The sequence below is a fragment of the Anastrepha ludens genome, chromosome 2, assembly GCF_028408465.1.
Source record: "Anastrepha ludens isolate Willacy chromosome 2, idAnaLude1.1, whole genome shotgun sequence".
Classification (NCBI taxonomy): Eukaryota; Metazoa; Arthropoda; class Insecta; order Diptera; family Tephritidae; genus Anastrepha; species Anastrepha ludens.
The window spans coordinates 42,294,844-42,316,685 of NC_071498.1; positions in this window are offsets into that span (position 1 = coordinate 42,294,844).

The window sequence follows — 21,842 nt, forward strand, 5'->3', positions numbered from 1 at the left end:
CAACGTCGAGTTTTTTTTTTTGTCATATTTTAAAACAACAAAGTTTTCAAGTTTTTTGTATGAAAAATCGGTGTTTTGACTTCAAAGCGCTATAAAAAATTTAAAAAAAAAAAAAAAAAAAAAAAATTCGACGTTGTTACCTGCGAAACTTTATTAGCTGATGAAATCAATTTAGTTTTTTGATTTTAGTTGATCCAGTAATGAGTTCTGAGGGACAAACTTTTTTATGAGACGTCCGCGAAGATTCGCTGCCACCAACTCATTTCTTCATAAAAATCAATGAAAATTTCACACAATATTCTTTAAATATGACTATAATGAAATAATTTTAAAATTTTGAATAAATCAACTGTGTCGACAAAAAAAATTTCGAAAAATATGCTTGTTTTACACCGAATTAACCATACTATCCCCTTAAGCAGAATTTTCATACGGCCTTGCATTTTCATTCTTACAAAATTCAAGTAAAATAAGAATTGAAGTCAATAAATTATTTTCAACGCATAAATTTCATGAACTGATTCTTTCCAATTCCAGAGCTGAAATAGAACATTCGGATCGAGATTGCTGAACTCAATGCGATAATGTGTGAGCGAGTCCTTGAAGATGTTAATTCTAGTATGCTGGACGGTAGACGGACATTTAAATTATTCTATTTTGCACATATAATTCTTAAGAGCCGTGTGTTAAATAAAAATAGTGTCGAATCTAAATTTTTACATGTTTTATTTTAGAACAACATCTAGACGCGACTTTAGAAAAACCCTTTACTTGTACAACGCAATGTAACTGTCAATGAAGTTAGTGATACTTTCAGGCCTAACCAAGCCAATAAAAAGAAGACTGAATACTCTCTCTATACCAAAATTACCAAATTTGGTGGTATGTCGACCTGCCTCCTACTTTTCACTTTCTAGAAATTGTGTTAATATTAGGTTTTGGTTTCATAAGTTTGAGTTCTTTCGAATATACCCAGCTTGCCATATGCCCGTAGTTAACTGGCCATCTCCCTCAGTTGGATTTCACTAGCTTATATATCTCTATGTTACCTGTATCAGTAAAATTAAATCGGATGTGCTCTGCACTAATTTTAGTTCACTTTTGATTACACTACATCCCACTTAAGTTCTGAAAAACTTAATACCTACCTCTCAACATTGTGACAAACAAAAAGTATTATAACTTAAAAACCCACAATGTTTTCTGCCCAACTCCGCATTATAAATATGAATACATATGTACACATGTATGTACTCATATGTACGTGTGCAGTTACTCAATTGCCTAGACTCAGGTGCTGTATTTGTGGCGGTATTTGACTTAATTAAACAACTTTTTGTGGTGTGAAAACCACAAAAGCACACACGTGGGATATCAACCTACGAAGCACACCTGTATTTACATTCCCTGGTGAACTGAGTTTATCTTTCTTCATCAAATAAACTATGCAAGCTCGGTTTGTAGTGCGAAGTCTTAACATCTTTGCAGCTCATCATTTATTTGGCATTCGCTTTCAGCTGCTACTACACAATTTATTAACCACCAAGTTCTCACCTTATCATTTGTGGTTTTGTGAAAGGATTACACTTAATATTTATAGGAGTTTAAGATAAATTCTTTTGAGGCACTTCGGTCTACCAACACAAGTAGGTATGTTTGTATGGGTATCAGTATTCACACACACACCAAAAAACTTGGTCTATATATTTCGAAAGTGTTGATAAGCTCAACATACGCATGCCTGTGACTATGTATGTACAGTTAAGATAAAATAATTAACAACGCTACAGCGGTTCAGCTCCATACAATTTTTGGAGAAAGTAGTAATTGGTGATAGGTTTTTTTTTCGTAAGTGCGGTTTTTGAGCGAAAAATTGGTATATCCTTTTCACTTTAAAGCATAACTTCCATACCAATCTAAGTTCAAAAACGGTTAAAGGTGCTATTCAGATGGCACTTAAAAACTAACCTCAAAAAATATTAAAAATGTGATAAGAAGCGCACCGATAAATAGGCATATATCGGGAGTTTTTTAGTTGCATGCGAAATATCGATATCGACAAGTATAATTTGATAGCTGAGAATGGTAATCTGTGTTGACATTTCAGTTTAGTAAGGCTTGGCAAGTCATCATGAATTATTTAACGCCAGAGCAACAACCAAATTTGGAAATTTACATTGAAAAAAAAAAAAAAATAAATAATATAAATAAATTTGTGCTGTTTATACGTGGGCGAATTGGTCGATTTCATTTCTTTTGAAATGAGGAACTTTTTGTTTTCAAAAATTAATCAGCTAAATATCAACGGCGTTTGGCTCCAACAAGACGGCGCAACTTCTTGTACTCAATAATCAATTTATTGGGGTGAGCGAATAGACCATGTAACTTGTAGCTGCGGTGGACATCATACTCAGAAAACAAATGCCATGAAATTATCCACCAGTCTAATATATAATAAAAGCAAATTCCTTCTGTTAATATATCTAGCGTATATTATCATTTTAAGCTCTCAGGTTGTTAAAAAAAACGCACGACGTATATATATTTTATTTATTTTTATTTATTTAAGTCTATGAACTACAATCCTTACAGACAATGATACAAAAGTTGCTTAGACTAAACTACAGATATACATGTATTTAAAAACAACTATAATATAGAACTCAGGAGATTTAAAAACGCTACTCTTGAAAGCGAAAAATCGAGAACAACATCATTATAAACAGAATTCAATTCCCGTAAAGCACGAGTAATGGGAGCATTACTGGCATACTTAGTTTTAAAGTTTCCCCCATAAAAAGTGTAGAAGTTCCTAAAGGACCGTTGGGGAACATTAAATCGAATTTTTTCCAACAAGTAGGCACAGTCAGTTACTCCAGTAATAATATTATGAGTAAAAGACAGACACAGTACAGACTTACGAATTTCTAAGGACTCGAGACTTAAAAGCATGAGACGAGCAGAATATGACGGCATAGGATCAATACAATTCAGATTTTCCCGTGGTTCCTAGGTGAAGCTCAGGACCTTACACCGATGAATATGCGATACCGAAATTTTGTTGTTATATTGATAATATTGTAATAATATAAGTAAACACCTTTTGAATGGCTGTAAGCGGCTTATTTTTACGCATTTCTCCCATGCAGAGCACATCAAAAACCGATTTTTATTTTAATTTTTTGTTTAGCTTAATAAATGGGAAATGTGTTTTAGAGCTTCTACTTTAAATTTTGTGACTACCAATTTTAGTCTAGCAGGTGCCGTTCCGGAAATTTTGAATGCATTTTTCGCGCATATGACTTGACCCTAACAAATCTTGATTGGTTGCGCTGAAACTGTGATTTTATATTACCAGTTTAATTCGATTTGGAAGTTGGATTATATAGTTTTCTTTCTTTTGCATAAAAATCACATCGCGTTTTTAAAAATCGATGTATTAAATAAATCTTACATGCAGAGTTTTTATAGCAAAATTAGGTTTAAATTTTGAAGTTTCTCTTTAATCGCTGCACATTGGGACGGAAATAGGCTCACTGTCTCAAAAATATATAGATCTGTTATCTTAAGCAATAATACCTTGAAAATTTTTAAGTATGTTATTGAATATGTGAACTTTGTAAGGAAATGAGATTAATATTAAGCTTTATTATAAAACAGTTTTCAAAAGTGCAAAGACGGATCAAAGACAATCTTTGATTTTTTTATTGTTATATTATTTATTGTGTTTTTGGCTTCCAGGCAGATCCAAGATCATTTAGGCATCATCAGGCAATTCCTTTTCTAAAGTGACGTTTGATGCCCCAAGTCTTAAATTATATGGATCAGATGTCAATAATAATGAATGTTTGTTGTTGAACATTAACTCTTCCCTGTATAATGTAATCGGTATAGTCTGTAATCTTCATTTCGTTCTTCCTGTGCTTCCTCAGACTATTGGCCGATAGCAAAATTGCGAAATGTCTTATTACACTTTCACCATGAATAAGGATTTTATGCGGCGAGGATGACATATAATTCTAATTATTGTATATTTATTTACAAATATTGTACTTGATCAATATCTATTACGTATTGATCGAATTCGGTAGCATTTATTGCGACTCCGGATGACAATGTTTGTAATATTATATAAAACCAGATGTATCAACTTTTCGTCAGTACCTGCAATATTCGCTGAAGATTTATAGTTTGAAAAAAATCTTCGCGCGGCATTACTATCACTACCGTTGTCAATCCCTTGTCAGAGTTTTTCTATATGGAGGCCAGGTTCATTTCGAAACCAACTTTGCACATATTTTTTTCTCTTACCATTTACTTTAAAACTTCTGCGCGACGCGTGATTTTTTATTGCCTTTTGGAGTGATGAAGCCCATTTTTATTTCAGTGATCATGTAAATATGCAAAACTGCCGTTTTTGGTCACCTAAAAGACGGAATCCACTATTAAAACATCAACAGCCATATCACAATCTCAAAGTGACCAGTTGGTATGCACTGTCAAGTGGTGGAATAATTGGACCATAGTTTTTTTTTTTTAATTGTCCAGCTTAAGCATGGGAGGAAATAATAAGAAAATAATCTTCTTTCAATACAAACACATGGTTTCAGCAAGGTGACGCCACGCCAGACACGACCAAAGAGCCCATGTCGATACTGTGTGGTTTCTTCCCTAACAAATAATAAGCCGTTTCGGTGACATATCCTGGACCCCCAGGTAACACCAACTTATCCCTCCCTATTTATTTTTTTCTATGAGGGTACTTCAAAAGTAAAGTCTATCAAACAAACTCAGTGCTTATCCCAGACCTTAAAAAATAACCTTCGCGAGGTTACTGGCATCTCGACATCACTTCCCTAGCGATTGGCATGGAATACGGAGGCCAGGTTCCAAAAGTGTATCCGAGGTAATGGTCAACATTTAAATGGAATAACTAAACAAAAAATTAATTTATCTTCTGCGTAAATTAAAAATAGCACTTGCAATTGGTGAGCATGGAAGAAATGAGAGCAAAAAAACAGCATTATTATTATAAATATTGCTGAAAATAAATCACGTATTACTTTTTTCGTGAAACTAAAGGGAATACCCTGTATGACCAATTTTCCTTTAAACACTAAATCTCAGATGTTTACAAATCACTGGTTAGAGTGCGCCGCCACCCACATCCGGTGAGAAAGTCTCACGTAAATGAAATTCTCAACAAGAGAAAAACAAAAAAAGAAAAAAACAAAGGAACAAATACTAACGGTAGCTACACTGCGCATGCCTTGTTTACATGCCAATTGGCACAAACAATTCCATGGGAAAGAAAACGAAAGGAAACAGCTGGTTTGAATTTTTTTTGAGAACACACTTCAGTCACTTGGCGGCACTCGAAACGAACGGAAATTGAATTATTGTATTTGTGCGAAGTGCCGACGACCACACGCGCGTGTGTGAGGGTGTGCGTCTCGAATAATTGAAGTGTTAATAACATGTGAAAGGGGAAAATATATGTAGTTGCGTGTAGTGACTTAGTTTTTGCAGTAATAAAATGAAAATAAAAGAATTTCATTTGAAACTTAATAAAACGCGTAATTTGTATACATTCGCTGAGATTTATGGCTCTGCTCTTGTTTGCTCAGCAGTAAAGAAATTCAAAGCAAAGTAAGTCGAACGTTTTTTGGTTTATTTTTCACAGCAACACCTTGCTTTCAACAGACATATTTGCGGCATAGCTAGTGAGCTACTAGTGACTTACCAGTTGAAAGCAAGCAACATTAAAAATACATGTGGTTTTTAGATGCCAGATGGATGAAAGCACTCAGACAAGTGGGCCAACAAATCTAAATTTAAGGTGAAAAGCAAAAACCGCAATTCAAAAATAAATAAATGTATTGCCCTGTGGTGTATCCTCTTTGCTGATTAGTTTCCTAATTTTTATTTTTGTTTTTTGGTTTTCGTTTTGTTCTTTTCTAGAATATTTTGAAAATTTCTATGGCTATAAAAAACACTCTTTATACTTTTCTTTACGCTGTACTGTGTTAATTAAGATGAAGGATTTGAGATAGGTAAGAGTTAGGATGGCTCCAAAAAAATATTCTTTTTTCTCCAGGAACCCTCCAAATCTGTTATATGACTGAAAATATTAATAACTTGCTCTAATTTTTATTTTAATATTTAGCTGTGCCGCCGATGCTTTGAAAATGATACCTTTTGTGTTAGCTTAAAAAAATTTAGCTCGAAAAAAAATTTAAATTAAAAAAACAAAAATAAAAAATTAAATAAATAATTTTGTTTTGTCGCTTTCATTTTCAAGTTGTTTTTAAATATTGGAGAATTTTGAGGGTCACAATAAAAATAGTTAGGTATTTATTGTTCATACTACAGCATAAGGTATCGTTTTTCGAAGCGTTGGCGGTACGAAAAATACTAAAAAAAACATATTTTAATAAAACTAATTAATTATCTTGGTCATAATTTTGGCCTTAAGAAATCAAATATTTATTTATTTTTGTTTTTATGTCTAGTATTACCTACTTTTTAGGCATTGCGTAGGGACATTAAAAGAAGAGATTAAATAATATCGATATGTAAACATTTTATAACAAATTTATTGAAATGCGAGTTCAATGGTAGTTTAAAAAGCGTTGGCGGTATGAGTAAATATTAAATAAAAAAAATTAAAATATGATATATATTTTTTATAGCCATAGAAGAAATTTAAGGATAACATCACCACATTGCAAACATACTTTGGATAATACAGGGTGAACGATATGAAGTGTTACCTATTCAAAACACCATAACTTTTTTGTGTGAAATTAGTTTTTATTGATTTCAAAGGCAAAATTGTTCAAAAATGATTACAATTTTAACATAGGTATATTAAGTTTAGCTCGCTATGACCACCTTTTGCCTTGACTATAGCCTTCAAACGGTCAAAAAATGAGTTGCATGCTGCACGAATGTGATCTTGAGATATTTTGGCCCATTCTCGTATAATCGCTTTTTCAGCGCATCCATACAGGCATATTTTTTAGTCCTCACTTTGCTCTCTAAAATGGACCAGATGGAATAGTCCATCGGATTTGCGTCTGACGAATTCGAAAGCCATTGTGTGGACGAAATGAAGTGTGAAACATGATTTTTTAACCATTCTTGGTTCACACGAGCTTTATGAGATGGTGTCGAGACCTGTTGGAACGTCCATGGTCTGCGACCGAAATGTTTGCGTGTTCACGGCTCTAAAGCAGCTTCTAAAACATTTTCCCGATAATAAGTCGCATTCACTTTGACACCAGGCTCGATAAAAACAATTGGAGAGCGTCCATCAGCAGTCACTGCGGGCCAAACCATTACTTGCGAGCGCAACAACTCCTTTGATCTTTCGCACCGAAATTTTTTTTGCTGGGGTGAAAGATCGTGTGCTTTTTGGAACTTGTAAGCCTTGACCTTGAGCTCATTTTTCAATATGCGTCGAATGCTGTCTTGCGATATTTTCAGTTCTTTGGCCATTTTTCTTCCACTTCACTTCGACGTGGATTTCGGTCAAGTCGAGCCTTCACTTTCCGAACCATTTCTGGCGTTGTTGCGGTATTTTTTGGTCCACCTCCATAGCGTTTTGCAATGCTACCAGTATCACTGTAACGTTTTATAGTGCGATACACAAACATTTTATTGACTTTGAGGTAACTGAGTTCACGAACAAAGGCTCGTTGTGGTTTTCCAGCCAAATATAACGCAATCACACTATTACTTTTGCATTCCATCACAGAAAAAAAAAAATCAACAAAACTGAGACGCAAATGCTTTTGATGGCTTATAAACAATATATTGAACTGTCATTAGAACAATTTTGACGTTGATATCATGAACTGTTTTACAGAAACAAGCAGTGTGAAGTTGGTAACAATATATATATCACTACATATTATAAAACAAAGTCGCTTTTTCTGTCCCTATGTCCCCTTATACGCTTAAATCTTTAAAACTACGCAACGGATTTTGATGCGGTTTTTTTTTAAAGATAGATTGATTGAAGAGGAAGGTTTATATCTATATAATGTGAAGAAATATATAAAGGGGGCGTGGCAATCGGTCAAAATGTGGCAAAAAAACATAAATTTTTTGTTTTCACGCCCATAAATCATAAACGAATCAACCAATTAAAATGAAACTTTCTTGAAGTTTAACTTTGAAATATTTACTTTCGTTCTGCATCAAAAAAATAATTGATATAATTGTTATTTAACCAAAATTGTTTAAACAAAAGCAGCTCTTTTTCCAAAAAAAGCTGTTTGTGTGTTTGTTCGCTGTCAACCGAATGAAGCAACAGGCGTTAAGCGATAATCTCACCACACCTCATTAATGTTGAATTACATCGTATGGTGACGTATGTATGTATGTATTTACGAATCGCTCGCATTATTTCATTTCGGACGTATGTAACTACATATGTATGTATGTATGTACTGAATTCCATGTAATTATATGCACATACAATTTTACAGCGAAATAAAACGCTATTTTCAGGTTCTATATTAGTAAATCGCACATAATTAAAATACAGTTTTTGAATAGTTTTTATTGATTCGGAGCGCGTTTAGTTTGCTATCGATTCCATACAATAACATTTTTTGTCATTTACTTTTTACGACAACTAATAGCTTATTTTCGAAGCGATTTCAACAAATGGGTACAACATTAATCCTTATCCAATTAAATACCTTAAATACATTGTTGTTTTCATATAGATCTATGTATATTATATGGCTCTTTACAGCATATAATTAAAAACAATATTTTTCAAGATATTACAACAGTAATTAGTAATTGAGATCTACCGGAAAAATTGCGTTAGCTGTTGCGTCATCCGGCATTGCCGCTACTCTTTTGGAAAGAGTCTTTTAGAAAGAGGCCGAACCACACACTCTACAATCAAGCACCCGCTGAAAATAACCACCGATGATGATAACAGCGTCTGTAGTGTTTCTAGACAGAGCAATACAGGAAAATTGATGCGTGACTGCTCATTAATAGTCTGGGACGAAGCTACCATGTCAAACAAGACGTCTGTGGAAGCACTGGATAGGACAATGCGCGATTTGCGCAACAAAAATGCACCTATGGGTGGATGTACAATTCTGTTCTCAGGAGATTTCCGTCAAATCCTACCAGTTGTGACTCGAGGAACACGTGCTGACGAAATAAATGCTTCGCTAAAAAGATCCCACCTTTGGTCGCATGTCAATAAATTAGAGCTTAAAACTAATATGAGGATTTCGTCATCTTCACGTGAGAACAGGCTATTTCCAGAGATGCTGCTAAAAGTTGGCAATGGAGAATTAGCACAAAGTGAGGGAAGGATTAACCTAGAAAACCTTTGTGTTTTGATAGACAACATCCAAGAGTTAGTCAACAATGTCTATCCAGACATTGATAACATAAGTTATAAGACAATATCTTGGTTTAAAGAAAGAGCTATTCTGTCACCAACTAACGAACAAGTAGATAAAGTAAATAACTTGATTATTTCGAAGATTGATGCGCCGATGAAAATATACTACTCGGTCGATACTGTTCTCGATTTGGAAGAAACTGTTCAATTTCCTACAGAATTTCTAAATTCTTTGAACCCGTCTGGACTCCCTCCTCACAAAATGGCGCTGAAAATAGGTTGTCCTGTTATTTTATTAAGAAACCTAAGTCCACCTAAACTTTGCAATGGCACGCGTTTGCTGGTAAAATCACTGAAAACTTTCATAAAAAAAAAAATTTAATACCGGAGAAGATGTATTGATTCCCCGAATCCCTCTGATACCATCGGATCTACCATTCCAATTTAAACGCTTACAATTTTCGGTAAAGACATCTTTTGCAATGACCATTAATAAATCTCAGGGTGTTTTTGTTTTTGTTGACTGTTTTTCACATGGCCAACTGTATGTCGCTCTTTCAAGAGTAACCTCTAGAGAAAACATGTTTGTATTGTCTAATGACAAGAAGGCTATGAACGTTGTATATAAAGACAGTCTGTAATATAGTAATTGTTGTAAAAATAAAATAAATACATATGTAAAAATGCAAAAAGTTAATATGCAAAAATGTAGGGTATGAATTTAGATATCCCAAAGATAGCAGGAAATCTTCATGCTATAAAGAAAGGGGAATTGTTTTACTCTAAATTTAACGCGTGCGGGCCACGGGCAGTAATGAATAAGCCAAAACTACTGGATCGATTTTAATAATTTTTTCAGTGAGTGACATGGGGTATATATTTTATACCCGTGCGAAGCTAGGCGGGTTGCTAGTATATAATATAATAACGATCACACTAACACTCATCGTCAGTTGGCACAGTTTTTTCAATTTTTGCTGCAGTTTTCTCCCTACTGAGTTGTTCTTTCTCAAATGATATCTCAAATATTAATGGACCAATTTCAAAGAAAATTTCTTTTTGTATTATACTTCATTCGAGTTGCAAGGTATGATTAAGTAAAGAAATCACCCCTTCCCGCTCCACGCCTTCATTCCGCAAACTTTTTTGACCACCGCTGGCATGACTATAACTATTATTAGTAAACAAGTTGAACACCGCCAAAAATATATGCAAAGTTAGACACTGGTTTTGTTACCTTTTCAACGCAATTATTAATATCAGCACATCAGCTCATTACTCTGCCACCAAATTCTAGTTGAAATATTGCTTTTGATGAACTTCTAGGCACAATGCCTTTAGTGTATTTGCAGGGAAAATAAAGCACAATTGTCGCTGAATATAATAACTCTTTTGTGTGTGTGTGCATGTGTATTTGTCGCTATGTGCTTTGCACATACAAATGGAGCTAAAGCCAAATACTTTTACAACCCTTGCAATGAACTTTTTGCATCAACAATGACTGAATAACCTTAATTACTAAATGGTGCTCCATGGCGTATACTGAATATTTTGCAGTAATTACACTAGGTAACAAAATAAGAAAGAAACTGAAATTATTGGCCGGCCTACGCCTACTGTTTTGTATAGTTTGACCTATCCAAGCCACGAAAATCAATAAAACACCTGGCTGTAGCTCCGTCTTGTAGGCATATATCGATGTTATCGAGATGGGACCACATAAAGTCTCCATTCTTAATTGAAGAGAACTAAGTTGTGGTAATGCCATTATGCTATAAAATTTAGCAAACAGTCCGTCTTTGACGATGCACGGATACGTTCCATTAAGGCCAGTTGCGCTTCTTGACTTCACAGGCTTACTAGAAATAGGCCTCGTCCGGGAAGTTGATGTTTTGAACAAAGTCCGGATGTGCGTAGCGTATTTTACAACTGAGCCAGAAAATTTTATTGATTACCCCGCGCTAGGCAATCGTGCAACGCTGCATGCTGAAAAGGCAAACCCTACTTAATGGTTTTGATGTTTGAACGCTATGAGTAACTTTGAAAGCTGCTGAAACAAAAGCCTTCGAAGAACCATCATAGCTATCTGGTCACTCTTTAAAAAGAAGCCACATATTAAAATGAGACAAAATTAGATAATAACAACGTCTAACTTCTATAACTACAATATATTATACGATAATTTTCAAAAATACAAAACAAAATCGGTTTTATAAAAATTTTGAAAAAATGCGCCTAGAACCGTTTACTTCTTAATAATATTTTTATCAGAAAGCGATTTACCGAGCTACCATTTTTTTACACAATTTGTTCATAATGCAGGGTGAGAATGGTAACACAAATGACATGTCAAATGTGTCCATAATTTACTTAAAGGTTTCACATTTACGAAATGGGACGCTATACGCTTGAGCAAAATTGGGAAATATTGAAAACCTATTTCCAAAGTGGTGAGTCTTCTTCTTCTTCCGCGGTTACATTAAATGGTGAGCGTTACCGTGACATGCTCAATGAGTTTTTGTTTCCAAAAATTGAAGAGGATTACATGGATGACAATTGGTTTCAACAGGATGGTGCAACTTGTCATACTGCCAAAGTTACACTCGAACTTTTGGCTCCCGTTTTTGAAAACCGAATAATCAGCCGAAACTCAGATATCAATTGGCTGCCTCGGACCTGTGATTTAAGCCCGTTGGGCTATTTTTTGTAGGGAGCCCCAAATTGCCATTCATGAAATTGGAGCCCAAACAATCGAAAATGTGCTTAAAAATTGGGTTGATCGAATGGCCTACTGTAAAGCCAGTCGTGGCAGTCATTATTCATAAATGGAAATGTTCAATCTTCAAAACAAAAAAAAAAATTTAAAAAAAATATTAATATAATTAGTTTTTTTTTATAACCGATTCAAAAAGCAAATTTTACATGGCCCACCCTATATACTTACGTATATGTAAAACGAAGTAGTATTTACAAAATTTATGTTGTCTAGTGCAATTTCGTGCGATATAGCATTATCGCTCATGTGAAGGCAAGCGGCTAAAAGCAGCGCCAGGTGGAGTTGAATTTAAATTGGCTTCTGTTTTGCTTTTACTCAGTCCCTTCAACTAATCCGGCAGAGAATATTAATGCATAAATACAATTACATGTAGGCATATATGTGTGTATATCCAAATGTATGTGACGTCTTTAATTTAGTATTTAAGCATTAAAGTCAACACATGACATGCAAATTAATTGTCACAGTGCAAAATTTTCCTTCGGCAATTAGTACTCTGCGTGTCAGTGCCCTTAGGCAGCAACGAGCAATTTAATGCACACAAATGTAATTACCTTAATTACAAGGGGACGCACTTTCACACATTTTTGTAAACAGGATTATATGTAGTGCAGCATGTAAATTACGCACACTTGCTCATCTGTAGTAGGGCTTCTTTCAGGTCGCCCGGTATTTTCGAGATTTGTAATTCCTTACGAAGCAATTAAAATACATACCCAAATATTCTCTTTCGTAGCAAAAAGGCAATATTAAAAATCATTGATGTTACAGAAATAGGGCGGGTTTCTTTTGTTCATCATTCAACTCTTCAAATTACTAAAATATATATGAATGACTTTGTTGCATCAAACAATATCCCCTTCATGAGTATTATTGGTATCGATAATTCCGGTTTGATTGCTGAGAATGTCAAACTTAGTTGACATTTTCGTTCACTACAGTTATTTGGCGGCCATAGCTGAAAGGGTTGGATCGTGGCTACCATTTGGAAGTGCGTAGATTAGAAGCCACCGTGCATGAAACACCAAAATAATAGAAAAAAAGGTTTTCTAATAGGGGGTGTCCCCCGACTGGTAATGGAATACCTCCGAGTGTTTTTCCGCCATGAAAAAGCTTCGCATAAAAAACCATCTGCCGTTAGGAGTCGGCTTGAAACTGTATGTGCCTCCACTTGCGGAATAACACCAAGACGCACACCACAAATAGGAGGAGGAGCTCGTCTAAACACCCAAAAAGGGTGTTCGCGCCAATTATTTATTTTTTTATTTTTATTTAATACTAATATATTTTCATTTAAAATTATTATTTTGTTCTTCGCAATCTTAAGTTTAAAGTTCATAAAAAACTTCATCCGTTTTGCGTACGGTTTACACGCTGGCGGTATCATCCATCTTATTACCTTCGAAATTAAGAAGGAACTACCGTTACGGTGAACGGCGAGGGCTATCCTGCCATGATGACTGACCTTTTGTTTTCAAAAATTAATCACCTAACCTCAATGATATTTGGTTCCAAAAACGCGGCGCTACTTGCCATACATCGCGCTTAGTAATTTGTTTATTGCAATATTCACCAGTTTTATAGGAAAGCATAGCTAGAAATTAAACTGATCGTATGGACTATGTAACTCATAGCCGCAGCGGACGTAGGCCAAATATCATATATATAAAATAAATGCCATGAAATTATCTACATAATTCATTCCAAAAAAATTTCTGCTCGGTAACATTATTTTAATTTCTCATTTATTTTATTTAGTAAAAAAGTTATTCAAATAAAAATTAGGTTATGCATTTTGCGCCACCTAAAGAAATAATAAAATTAAGTTCTGAATATATGATTTCAAATTCAAATCGTATTACCCAGGTGTTGTCTCGCAAAACACAAGGTCAGAAGACTCCGCCTCCGATTAGGCACAGCTTTGGAGTAGCAAAAATTAAGCAACTAAATATAAAATATGTTCTTATCAAGTTTTGTGAACAGAGAGGCACTTGAAAGAGCACCATGTTTGAACATCGCATTAGCAAAAGAAGCGGATCAGCGCGATTCTGTCCCTTGCATGCAGTCCAAACTAACGCTTTATTTTTTAAATAAAAACGACGAAAGCCTTGGAGCTACATATTTTCGCAAGATTGACGGGCATGTACGGCTTTAAATTTTTCTCGTTTGTAAAATCTGAAGAGCTCCGAGTTGTAGTGAGAGCTAGCGAAAATATCGAAAAGCTATTGATGGTATCCCCCCAAATACTATAGTTTTTTGATTTATTACTAATTTTGGCTTTCAATAAAAACGTATGTTGTTGGGATATTTTTTTATTATATCTTGCATACTTTAGGCGCAATGGAATTACATAACAGTTTGAGCGTTAGGTGATAAAGAGACGGACGCTTGTCGTTTGACTGTCCAACGACGGAATCAAACCGTTTCGCATACTTTCGGGTGGGACGCATCCACATTAGCAATTTGCCAAAAGCGGAAATAATGCAGTGCAGCCAAACCATATATGGCCTGTATTTTACTAAAGGGGGTTTTTTTTAGGGGTTAGGTTTTCAAGATGAAATAAAACGTATATAATTTAATGTTATGGCCAAGAATTTAGCTTTATTATAAAGATAAGGGTTTGCCATTATGTTCTAAAAATGATTTCGGGCAAGTGGCCGCCGCGGCTGGCTCGAATAAATTCCAGCCGAGAGGCCCAATTTTCGACCACTTTTTGCAGCAATTGGAGCCGTCTGTCAGCAATAACGCGCCGAATATTCTCGGGCTTATCTGCGTAGACAAGCGACTTCACATAGCCCCACAAGAAATAGTCCAGCGGTGTTATATCGCACGATCTTGGAGGCCACGCCACAGGTCCACGGCGCGAGATAATGCGCTCACCAAAAGTTTCCTTCAATAAATCGATTGTTGCGTTGGCTGTATGGCATGTAGCGCCATCTTGTTGGAACCAAAGGTCGTCCACATCAACATCGTCCAATTCAGGCACGAAAAAGTCATTATGGCCGGCTTCATTTTTAAAGAAATATGGACCAATGATAATGATTCCCTCTGCCCATAGAGCACACCAAACAGTGACTTTTTGAGGATGTAACGGCGTCTCAGCAATGGCTTGTGGATGATGTTCACTCCAAATGCGACAATTTTGCTTATTGACATACCCATTCAACCAAAAGTGAGCTTCATTGCTGAAGAAAATTTTCTTGTGAAAATCGGGATCGGTGGGCATCTCGTTTTGGGTCCATTCACCGAACGTGCGACGCGCTTGATGGTCGTTCGGCTTCAATTCTTGCACGAGTTGGATTTTGTAAGCCCACAAACCAAGATCCTTCCGCAAAATCTTCCATAAAGTGGATGGGCACATCTCCAATTGCTGCGCGCGACGGCGGATGGACACATTCGGGTCTTCTTCGATACTCTGCTCCACAGCAGCAATAGCGTCTCCGGTGCGCACTGTACGACGTCTCTGAGGATGCGTATTATCCACTAGAGCAAACGTGGTGCGAAACCGATCCATTGTTAATCGAATTAGTGACTCTGATGGGCGATTATGTCGACCGAATATTGGACGCAGCGCGCGATGCGTCGCGCGAACCGAACCATTATTTTCGTAATAAATTTGCACGATTTGCAAACGTTGTTCAGGTGTAAGTCTATTCATTATGAAATGGCAAACCAAACTGAGCATAAATCAAGTGACAGCTGTCAAAAAGACCATCTACGAAAAAAGTAGTGCCACCTTAAAAACCTAACTTCTAAAAAAAACACACTTAAAAATAAAAAAGATTTTGAAAATTGGAAAGCAACTGCAGCTGTCTAGTTCACAAGTGTCAAATATTACTGACATACGACACCATTTGAAAATATTATAAACCTGCCAATAGGTTAAAACGGGTAAATGTTTTTCTTTTATTCACTACTCGCTAGGTGTTGGTGAACCGAAAGCAGTTAATATAGGTCCACATTTTTCGAGTTAAGTAGTAGCAAAATAATAATTATCTATACCAGGTAACTACTGCTACTGACATATGCGCAATCCCACCAGTCGTTCGAGACTTTTCAGCATGTCATACTGATGGGTCTAAAGCTTTTGGGGCGGGTGTAGTCATCTCTGCTAACCGTTGGGATGAAGGCGACCCTCACCATCTTCCAAGAGCGTGGTATATAGGCCAGTGCCAGGCATGCTGGGAAGATTTTCTTCAAAGCTGCTGTCACGGACTCTGCGCCTTCCTTTAGCATGGCAGGATAAAAGACATCTGGTCCGGGCGACTTGTAGCCGCCAAAAGATTTGATGGCAAATCGAATGGCATCCTCTTTCAACACAGATCTGGCAACGTACCCGTCATGTCTATCAATAAGGGCTGTTGCCGATGACCCTTATCTGATTACCTGGAAAGTGAGATTCTATCAGCAAGCTGAGAGCCTTTTTTTGCCGCTCCATGAAGGAGCCATCAGATTTCTTAAGTGACCCCAGCTTTGCAGTTGGGTTTCTTTTCAAGATCCCAACCAATTTCGTCGTGTCACTCACAGATTCAATACCGTTGCAGATTTCCCTACATGAGGCTCTTTTCGATTACCGAATAAGCCTCTTATAGTTCTTCTGGACATCACGGTATCATTCCCAGTCCTCAGCAAAGTTAGTCTTGAAGGCCTGGTTTAGAAATTTTATCGACTCACGCCTCAACATCTGGAGCTTTCGATTCCACCAAGGAATAGGGGACCGGTCAGGGAGAGGTCGAATTGGTCAGACTGACTCAAAATAGGTCCCGCAACGCCCCCTAAACTTCTCGCAGTCTGTTTTTCTGGGGTTTCTAGAGGGCACTGTGCCTCCTCGCTACACTGAAACTCAATGAGCCTGTGGTCTGAACACAAATCTTCGGCAAGGACTTTCCAGTTCTTGATTGACCACCCAAGTTTTGAGTTTGATAGGGTGAGGTCAAACCCCTCCTTCCTTCTAGCAGTTACAAACGTAGGCTGTGTGCCCTTGTTATGTATGTCTAGGCAAGAGGACGCGATATATTCGAATAGCCGTACATATGCATGCATACATACATATGCTGCATTTAAGGGGGTCCTCTAGTTTCTTGGGTCGAAAATATCGAATTTTTTTTTTTTCATAAATCACATTTACAACATGTGTTAAAAGTATGTGCTGAAGGATTTTTCGATATTCGAAGTGGCTCACAAGTTACGGCCTTGAACGGAGCAGGTATACTTAGCGCGCTCAACGCTGCTCCGCACATGCGCGAACTTTGAAACGCGTTTTTCTCGAAACACTAATATACTTTTCAAAATAGTGACCACGATATTTCAAAAACTACTGAACCGATCTTGTTCAAATATATACCTCTTCTTTAATATATTATAAGCCAGCGATTGAACTAGGACTATCATGATTGTTTCTATAGTTTTTTTCCTATGAGCGAAAAAATTAAGAAAAAATAAGTAAAAAATAGAATTTAATTTTCAAAAGTGTATACAAAAATTAATTTTTGTAATTAAGAATTCATTCTAGTTCAATCGCTAGTCTTAAATATGAAGATTAAAATGTCGTTTGGTTTTTCGATTTCAGATAAGCCAAACAGCCGAAATCTTGGTCACCGTCAAGCACCTCTTTTACTTTATGTCTTCTTGTCGGCCACTATAACTTTTATTCTATTATAAAATTTGTAAAGCTCATTTAAATGTTACTAAAGATTATGTGAACACAATGAGATTTATTATTTTGATCGTTTGCCCGTTAAAAATTATTGAAAAACCCGAAAAAAAAACAGACGAGAAACTAGAGGACCTCCTTAAATATGAAAATTACATATATCGCCCATATGAGAGCCGTAAGCACGTAAGCCAACATTCTTTCTGTTTATTTGTTTATGCTTATATTTAAGTCTATGATTATAAGAACCTTATAGACACATATGTGTACAGGGTCCGCCACAAGAAGTGTAACCAACTTCAAAATGCTCGCGCAGCTAATGCACTATCATTAGCTGCCTATTGGTTCGCTAAATGACAGTCGACAAGCGCGTGGGAAAAATTTTCCGAGAGTAAACACGAAAAAAAAAATTAGTAATGGACTTCAAACGTAATAGTGTGATTGCATTATATGTGGCTGGAAAATCACAACCAGCGATTACTCATGAGATCGAGCTCCTTGAAGTAATTAAATAAAGTTTTTGTTTTTCACTCGTTACAATGATACTGGTAGCATCGCGAAACTTCATGGAGGTGGTCATCAAAAGACTGCAACGTCACGTGAAATGGTTCAAAAAGTGAAGAAGCGACTTCAGCGAAATCCACGACGAAGTGCCAATTAAATGCTGAAAGCACTGAAAATATTTGAACGTAGCATCCGCCGCTTACTGAAAAATGGTCTCAAAGTCAAGCCTTACAAGATCTAAAAGACGCATGATCTCACACCAAAGCAGCAACAAGTCAGACTTCAGGGAGCGAAGTATTGCTTTGCTTGGCCTAAAGCGGTCAATTTCCGAAAATTGTTTTTTCTAACGAGACAATTTTTGAAATTGATCAACTCGTAAACTCCCAAAACGATAGGGTTTATTTGACTGACCGTACGAGAATTTGAGTTATGGATTGGCCACCAGGAGTCAGCACTTGCCACAGGTAATGCTTCGAGCAGCGGTAACCGCAGATGGGCGCTTGTTCTGAAGGTTGCTTTGAAGTCATGGACAGACAAACATTTCGGTGGCTGACTATGGACGTTTCAACAGGACTCGGTACCGTCCCACAAAGCTCGAGTGAACCAAGAATGGCTAAAAAAACAACGATCCGAAATTCGTAACGTTTCAAGGCTCTCAAATTCACCAGACGCGAATCCGATGGATTATTCTTTGGGCTATTTTGGAGAGCAAGATCTCGCAAAAGTCTCGCGGCGCTAAAAAAAATCATTTTTCGCGAGTGGGCCAAAATACCTGCAAGTCACATTCGGGCAGCATGCGACTCGTTTCTGGACCATCTCAAAGCAATAGTCAAAAAAGTGGTCATATCGAGCAAAAGTTAATCGATTCTTAATTGTGTATTATTTTAACATATTTTTTAATTTGAATTACAATAAATAAAAGTAATTTACCGAACTAAATTTATGGCCTTTTTAATTGGGAACACCTCGTGTACCGGGCACTGTACTTTTTGGAACATAAATTGGTCTGTAAAAATTAACACTAATATAAAAGGGGATCAATCGGGAGGCCTTCCTCTGCTACCACCAGCTGGTACCGGATTAAATACTTTCAAAGCCGGAGCGTTTGTATCCAACGACATGACCCAGCCAACTTAGCCGCTGGATCTTTATTCGCTGCGCTACTTCTATGTCGTTGTATAGCTCATACAGCTCATCGTTCCATCTCCTGCGATATTCGTCGTTGCCAACGTGCAAAGGTCCAAAAATCTTACGCAAAATCTTTCTCTCAAACACTTCAAGCGTCGCTTCATCGGATGTTGTCATCGTCCAAGTTTCTACGCCATACGTTAGGACGGGCATGATGAGAGCCTTGAAGAGTGTTAGTTTTGTTCGTCGAGAGAGGACTTTACTGCTCAGTGGCCTACTTAGTCCAAAGTAGCACTTGTTGGCAAGAGAGATGCTACGTTGGATTTTCTGGCTGACATTGTTATCGGTGCTAATGCTGGTTCCTAAATACACGAAGTCTTTTACAACCTCGAAATTATAACTCTAGCGACCGAAAAAAGACCAACTCTGACGATTTATTTTCGAAGTATGAACAAACTTGAGTTTTTTTCTCTAGATTTAATTAATATGTATTCAAATATAAAAATAAATAATTTCTTATCATTCTTATATAAAATGGCGGATTGCTGACATCAATCTTCGAAAACACATTCAATGGCCGAGTCTCGAGTGTTTAATGACTACTTGATGACATGCGATATTGCAGCTTATACTCATTCAATAGGAGAATCTTGAATTCGCAGATTTATACAGAAAAAGGGCTGATTCCATGAATTGTGTGACATGGTGAACCATCCTGTTGGAAAAAACATCAACCAAGCTCATATCTTCACTGTCAGCCTCAGAAGGCCAACATCACAAACAGGATTTTTTCACAAACATTGACTTCTTGGCATGCATGGTTTTCAAACCTTATTTACCCTTATCTTACTTCTTAGTATAGATACTTGTGCGTATTATTTAAAGTTAGTTGTTTTGGATACAACTTCGTAATATTTATAGATGTTTTTTATTCCGCAACTTTCTGAAACTGATTTTAAAGTTGTCCAAATATTTGTAATATATTATGGGATTTAAAAAGATGGCTGTCTTTGGATCGCCCTGTACAAACATATGTATATATATGAACGCTTTTCTTACTTCGAGAAGCTTTTAGCGCCACATAAATTATCGTTTAGCCACGCCTTAAGAACAGGCGAAATCGGAGTTTCTTCACAACTTTTCTTTATATGACCAAATTTAAAAGTGCGATGTTTTTTAAAGGCAAATATATCCACTTAAATTCATGTTGACCTAAATTATCTCTTTCGGTAAGTGAGCTTTGTTATCCAAAATTCTACCGCAATATAGTTTCCAAAAAATTTAACAATTTTTAAAATAACTGGGATGTAAACCAGGTTTGGCGCTTTGCAACGTTCGTAGTAAATTTGCACTGATTTTTCAAAAATTTAAAAAAATTGTTACTTCATTATACATAGTTTGGTGTATTTTTACTACATTTCTTTATTTCCTTCCACTTATAATATACTTTTAACGGGGAAATAAGTCGCACAAAAGTGAATTTAGAGTGATCTATTGGAAAAATTTGGTATTCGGGTTGGACAGCAAGCTTGCTTAACTCACATACATGCAAGAGTAATTGGAAGGGTTTATTACAAACAATTCGTTTTAAACATTTAATTTTCTCCCTGTCATATCAACAATTGCTTATGAATGGTGCTTACACCCTTCAGTGTGATTTTGGCTGAGCTCCGCCTTCCATTTGTGAAACCCGCCTTCATGTGTTTTCACAAATAGAGGGACCTACAGTTTTAAGACACCTCCGAACTGCAGATGATTTTTATAAGGAAGTTTTTCAAGGAAGACTTTTGCCACTCGTGGATTTGCCTTTGCCTGGCGAGTGGCAAAAGTTGTTATAAAAAGCGTTTTCTATCATATGGCGCGTCATGTCCGGGGTTTCGAATCTGGTCTGGTCACCCGTACTTATATACGGTGAATGCTGCTGGAGTGACAGTCCTTAGCCGGATATAAATCTGGGTCGTTTCGGTACCGTAGAACCGACTGTCTGTGTGCTATAGAGTTCTTCTTCCTCTTCATTGGTGCTATAACCGTCAAAACGCGCCAGCCCTTTATTTTTCGTGCTAACCGGCGCTAGTTGGAAACACCACGTGAAACCAAATCCTGCTCCTCCTAATCTTTCCAACGCAGAGGAGGCCTGCCTCTTCCTCTGCTACCACTATAGAATTCTAACTCAAACTATTCTCTTCTCCAACTTGAAGTAATACTTTCACCAACTTGGCAACTTTCCTGAAAATGGCAAATACAAAGAAAAGATTTACATTTGCATTATTCAATAGCTATTCAAGAAGAAACACTGCGACAACAACTACAAAACCCAGCAGTAGCAGAGAAATAGTGGAAATACAAGACAGATATTCGATTTGAATTGATTTATATGGCTTTCAAATGGATTTCCTTGC